Source organism: Phocoena sinus, chromosome 7, assembly GCF_008692025.1.
Source record: "Phocoena sinus isolate mPhoSin1 chromosome 7, mPhoSin1.pri, whole genome shotgun sequence".
NCBI classification, from domain to species: domain Eukaryota; kingdom Metazoa; phylum Chordata; class Mammalia; order Artiodactyla; family Phocoenidae; genus Phocoena; species Phocoena sinus.
Window position 1 is genome coordinate 81,297,154 of NC_045769.1, and position 6,917 is coordinate 81,304,070.

The following is a 6,917-nucleotide window of genomic DNA, read 5'->3' on the forward strand; positions in this document are numbered from 1 at the left end:
GACATTCAGTATGAACCTAATATAAGAAAAAAACATGGCGTTCCACTTTGTCTTTATTGTGTTCCTGGGTGCCAGTATTTGATGATAAAATTCTGACGTTATGCCTAAAGAGAACAATATAATGTTTTCATAAATAAGAGACTATTGAAAATGAAATAAGTAGAAAGTATTTTTAAATGGTAATGCTAATATTTCCAAATTAAAGATAGCTCAAACCAGCAAGAGATTATAAGTATAGATTTATTTCTGTTTTAAGAATAAGAATAGGCTTATTCTTCTGACAGCTAGGAATAATCACTAAAAAAAAGCTTCTAGAGAAATAATTATATTAGTCCTATGCCTATAACTAAAATAGTTATCATTTTGAGTCAACCCACCCTATCTTCCACATCCAAAAATAAAAACAAAAGCAAAAATAAGCAAACACACACAAATACCCAAATTAAGACCTCAAACATTCCAGATGACAGACAGGAAAATAAATGGCCTTTGAAATAAAATTAAATGCTTTATTTTCTGTAAAAGCATTCTTGTGAAGACCAGAAAAAAAAAGCTAGTGCCTAATTCAACAAACATTCAAATATTTTGTGTTGCTTCTAGATCATATTCATACATATTTTCATTTGCCTTCCTGCAATAAATTCAGGTGAAAAAATGTGGAGTTGGCATGAAAGCATGATGGGACACATTTTTATACATTTTTTTTTTCTCTTGGTAATTGTCTGAAAATTCACTTCTGCAATTTATGTTGAAAACCTATTAGCATAATATGGACTGCTATTGCCCTCCTGTATTCGATTACATTTTCTCTTTGCTATCCAACCCTGCTTCCCGAACTCTCTCACATTCTTCTGAACAAAAAGAGGTAGGACTAAACATGAGAGGATCATTTTGTCTCTTATAACATTGACCTGAATGAATATTCTGAATAAACGATCAGTAAATTGGAAATCCAGTTGGGATGGTTGTGACTGCCACCTTAGGGACATCTTCTGAAACACTCATTACCTGCACTTTATGGACTTTATGGCCCTGTTGGTCTCTGCCCTTCATTCAGTAATTTCAGTAACTCACATAATGAAGACGCAGACCTCTCTCTTCTCAACTTTCTAATTCCCAGGCCTTAAAAGTCTGCCATACTGACATTAATAAGTCCTAGCTTTGTATGCAGTTTGATCTTGCTCTGGCTTCAAGCTGGGAGGAGCATGTTAAATAGCGTGGAGGCACCAGCTCTTGTTTCTCTGGAAGCCCAGGGCACAACACAGGGCAAGCCTCCTGGCAGGTACCCTGCTTTCTCCCTCTTCCCATCCCCCACAAAAAAGTCAGAGAAATTCGAAAAAAGATGATGCCCTCTATGGGAACAACATTAGCCTGTTCCTACAAATTCCCTTCTTTTCCTTTCTCCAGACATTGGCATCCTCTGTGTTTATTAGGCTCCAGTGCTAGGTCCCTCCCGATTTATTTACAATCCATTAAGAAGGCAAACATTTGGAAGTAAATCCACTGTAAGTATTGGAGGGATTCATGGTTCTAATCAAGATATATTGACTTAGACTTCACGAACTCAAGGCATGCCTTTTGGCATTTCTTTTTTTTTTCCCCTGAGGACTCTGTCTAGACTACACACACACAGTCAAGAAAATGGGTCTGTGTTCAAGAAGGAAACATCAAAATAAAAGAAGAATGGGGTCTCTGAAGAAAGGCCATAAGAGCATCCTCTTCCCCAACTTCACTGATTTTAGAATAGCTTTAGGGCCCTGGGACTGAAGAAAAGTTTCTTTTTTCTGATGACAAAGGCAATACATGCTCATGAAGAGAATTTTGAAAGTACAGGGAGAAAAATCAAGGGGAAAAAAAGGGAATACAATCGCACCACTAGAGCAAACAACTCTTGAAATATAGCTATATTTCCCACATATAATATGGTGATTTTAAAAGTATAATCACTCGATAGACTCAATTTTATGTCCAGTTTATTTTTTTTCCTCTTAGCATTTTATAATGAGCATTACCATTGCAGACTCAGCAAACACATGTAAGCCATGCCATAGTTGTACTAGCATTCATTTAGCCATGCCAGGAACTTTAAAACATTGGCTTTTCTCCCAGGAAAAGAATTTCTTACATATGAACAGTCCTCTAAAGGCCTTGCAGATGCATTACCCAATTTAGATCCTCAGCAGATCAGGAAAGATACCATATTGTCTTCCCCATCTCACAGACAAGAAACTGACTCCTGGAGGATTTGTGTGACCAGCCTAAGACCAAACGGCTTGGAACCAGTGCTCGAGAGTATCTATTCCTCCACTGCAAGTGTTGCTAGAAGCAATCAGAGGAAGCAGAGGCTAAGCACACCTAAAGGCAGAAAGTGAACCAAGGACCATCCCCAATCTCTCTTGTGCTTCCTGCTTCTGTTAATGGTGCCCCCTAGGATCCAAACTTGGGTATCATCTTTAAGGCATCCTTCTCCCTTATCCCAATATCAAATATTAAACTGCCAGGAAAAGTAGCTCTTTGTTGACCACAGAAAAATTATAAATTCCGTGGCCTGAAGCCAAGGCTGTCTGGAACCTGGACCCTGCCTCTCTCCCGCATCTACCCACTAAACACACAATACAAGTTCTTCTCTAAGTAGGGACTGTGATCCCTTTGCAAAAAAAACCATTTGTAATGATGATTAAAAGACAGGTTTCTGGAGGTGGACCCTGGAATCTTCAGCTTTAAATAGTTGAGAATTCATGAGGATGAGAACCTCAGCTACACTCCAGGCAAACTGAACTGTTCTCTTTCTAAGTACACTGCCCACATTTCCCCGCTTCTGTGCATTTTTCAGATTGTTACTTCAATACAGAAAACTCCTCCCTTCGCTTTCTATATGTTCAGAACCTGCTCGCCGGTCCGGCTGAAATGGCAGCTCTATCCATTGTACTTCCCTGGTGGCCTTTTCCATCTCTGGGCATTCACGCACTTACTCCTTATTAAAGGAATCAGCCCTGCTGGCCATGTCTTACTCTCCTACTGTACTTCAGAAACTACATTTGTCAGAGTAACTCTGCCATATATGCTTTAAATTAATTATGAAACTTAGGGCAACCTTTTTTATCTGGAGGAATTATGGAGCCCCTATTTATGCTCAAGAGTTTTAGTTTTCTCACAGTTGGTCGTTGTCTTTGGCTACATAGACATTAATTTGAAGCTGCTGCCAAATTTACTAGCTACCCAAAGGTAGATTTTTCATGAGGAAGTAATGGCTTGTATACCTCTCAGGACTTCCTCATGGGTATTTTAAGAAACGAAAAGATACAGGACTACCAAGGTAATCCCAAGATTGTGCCCCTTCTGGCTGACAAACTGGGAGGTGTTGTAGTACAGTCTAGTACAGTCCTGGAGCACATGCACCAAGACTGCACTAGAATTTCCAGGTCAGCTCTCGTGGGCAGCAGGGGAAGTGGTAAGTGATATCCAAAGGAGACAGCATGGCTTAGAGCAGGGATCACAGCCCAAATTTCTGTAGAAGCCAGGCAGATAATGCAGATGAAGGAAGATGGTTCAGGCGAAGGCGCTCCATAGCTCCAATCACTCAGCCTTAGCGTTATACTCAGACTGGGGCAGAGCAGAGACGTGGTGACCTGGAGAACGCATGCCCCATGCAAAGACTCAAAGCTATTCCAGCCGACTGGCACCACGTGGGAAGGCAGGCCCGGTGTTGCCAAATAGTCAACATTTTCAAGAAAAACCATACATAGACTTTTATGGGACATCCTCTCACTTTTTAAAACACAGATAACTAATTCACATTTAAAATACTGGGTAAGCCTGTAGGCCAAATACATCTAGCGGTAATTATCTCCTCCTGGACAATTTTAATTGTGACATAAACCAGGACTCTACTACTCTCTCTTCCCCTGAATCCTAAATCCATATTTGAGAGTCAGCACACTGTCTAGAAAGTATGAGTGGAAGGTAGAAATGATTTCAATAGAGTTCCCAGTCCGGTCAGAAAAGAGAAAGACAGTTCTGGAAGGCCCTAGAATTGGACATTCTAGACACTCTGAATCGTAGATGCTGTCAGTGGTCTCTGAGTCCTTGCGCAGAATCCCCGAGGGGGAGAGACAGGATGTGGCAGAGGTGACGGGCTGTCTCTCAGTAGACCGGGGCGGGGAGCTTGCTTTGGCAGAGCGCACCCCTCAGCAGGTGTGAGTGACAGAGGAACCGCGTGCTGCCAATACCGTAGGTCCAAGCCCAGGAAACCAGTTCACGCCAGGCCAGGGATGACCTTCTGAGGCCTCCCTGACACCTTCCAGCTTCAAGCTGCCACCTGAGGACCGTGACTGTATTTTGTAGCTTTGATGATAAAATGACAGTTAACAAATGGAGTGCTGTTAGTATTTCATTTTATAATTTGATTGACATACTTATAAACATTGTTTATCATTGTAAGTGATGTGCATTTACTAGTATATTGGCTATAGTTGTGGGAGGAAGTGTTTTGTGGGCCTTTGTAAGCCCCAGGAATTCCAATAAATGAGAGAGAAGGAATTGGTTTCAGTTTGTTTGATGTCTGCAATTAGAGGTCATTGTAGGAGTTCCCGTTCTCCTAGGGTTATCACCTCCATGCTCCTGTGGGCACATATGTAAAGAGCTGTAATTTGCTCAAGGTCGGTCAAATCTGAGTGTGATATACACAGTGAGTGCAGTTAAATTTGTGCGTGGTGTCCTTTCCTAAGGGCGACCCTTCGTCCACGACACTTGACTCTTCATGATGCAGTTCACTGAAGTTCAGGGGTCCCTTCAATGGCCATTTTTTTTTGAAGGTTCCCAAGTATTTTAATAGCACTTTTTGTTGTTTAGACATATCATTATTCATTAGTAACATGAATTCAAAGCACGTGTGCAGTTTCTTTTGTACTTGAGCAAATCAAGAAACCAAGACACAACTGCCATCATCAAATCTTAATCTTCAGAGAAAAACAGCTGTTAAGGTTGGCCTGAAGATGCTCAGATTCTACCAGTCATTGAGGCATTCCGTATTTAAATAGTGTGGGCCCTGCAGTTACTTTCACTTTTTTTTCTGAAGTTATTTTTTTGGATCTTTCCGGTAAGGTTTTTCTTCTCCTTCTCAGTAGATGAACACACTTCCTTCCCTAAAGCAGTGGGGGCACCAGCTTTTCCCTCCGGCATTGGGTAAACCAGGCGAACGTGGTCTTGACATTGTGCTGCCCCACAGCCCGGCTTTCCTCCTGGAATCAGGACACGCTTACCTCCCGTCTTTCAGATCAGGAGTCCAGGGCAGGGCAGGGCTCTCCTGGCAGCCTGGAGGGAATTACAGGAGCCAACAAAGCCTGAGCTTCCTCATTCCTACATCACATGCTGGAGACACGGCATTTAGCTAATTGAGCTGAGTAGCCAACCAAATCTCTAATCCTTCCTAGAATGTAGAAAGAGGTCATTTCTTGCCTCACCTCATAAACTAGGAGCCAAGAAACGGGGAGGAGAGACAGGACAATGCCTGGTAGTTGCCGTGACCTGCCTTGAATTTTAAGCACTTGAATCATCCCCATACTGGCCCGACAATTAAGGATCTACTCTCTTCGCTGCTGTCTAGATGACTAAAGATCTTATTTTAATAAAATAAAAATTTTAATAAAAATCTTTAATGAAATAAAATGTTTAATTTTTAATAAAATGAAACAAAGGATAAATTTGTTTAATAAAATGTATTTGAAATTTTATTTGTAATCACATCAGGACATTTTAAGAACAAATTTCACATTTCTTGGTTCTGTTCTCTGCGGAGCATCCAGTGAGACAACAGCATGGACTGGCTGAGCAGAGATCACAGGACTCGGAACGTCAGTGTGGCAGAGATAACCATGGTCTGCTGGTTTTCTTCTCTTCTGTGAGTCACTTCTCTCCTTTTGACTTCAATCCCTCGCCGTGATTTAGTACTTCAACCATTTTAACCAGGATTACAACACCTCTCTCTAGATTTGTCTTCAGAGCAGGAAACTGTGGAATGGCCACAGTATCATTCAAGTTTAGGAGGCTTAGGGGCGTGTGCAACCCTCCTACAAGAGTGACATCCATCAACCCAGAGTCAAGAGGAAAGGAGCCTAGGGTCCCCGGGCAGAGGGGAGGAGAGTCAAGATCCTTTATGGGACGTGTGAGACCAGGAGACTCCACCTCGCTCCTGTTCCACGATGGTAACCCCTCAACAGCCAAGGAGAAACTTGATGAGAATCTGGTGTTTCAGCCGTGTTCCTGGTTGGAAAGGATCCAGAGAGACAACTGTTCTGACACTTTGAGTCAAATCCTCGATGGTACCTCTCTAGTACCGCTTCAAAGCTCTGCTCAAGAAGCTACATTTCCTCAGTGAACGCCTGCCCTCTAATGTTGCCATTTTCTGACCTTTCCCACTCCATTTCTGCTTTGCCAAATTGCCCCCGGTTCACACTGCTTCAGCTTTTCCTTTACTCAGCACTTTTATTATCAGGGTTCAATGTAGACTTTTTACGAATTGCTCCATTGTCTCTCATGGATATCAGACAATGAACAGAGGTTCTCTCTCTTTCTTTCTTTTTTTCCTCCTTCTATGTTGAATAAATAGTGGACATCCAAGAAGCGTGAGTTGTTAGATTCATTCACGCTCAACCCATTAATTTAGGGGGAATTGTACAGAAAGAATCTGGTCTTTGCCAGGTATTAGCTCATCTCATGTGCCTATCCAAAAATACTGGAAAGTTTTTCCGTAAGTGAGGATATAGTCATCAGAGACAGCATTTACTTAAAGATTCTTTGTGATTGTGCTTTGTTGATTATAGTTTGCTTAGAAATATTTACTAGTCTTCAGTGGCGTGTGTGTGATTGCTTCTTACACTACTATCAAAGAGTTTCTTATCAGTGTAAAGTCTTAGAAT

At 41.6% G+C, this 6,917-nt stretch overlaps 1 pseudogene; it reads right to left on the reverse strand.

Annotated features, from left to right (window-relative positions):
- Positions 1 to 4,953: 4,953 nt before the first annotated feature.
- Positions 4,954 to 5,875, reverse strand: LOC116756377 (annotated as a pseudogene).
- Between the last annotated feature and the right edge of the window lie 1,042 nt (positions 5,876 to 6,917).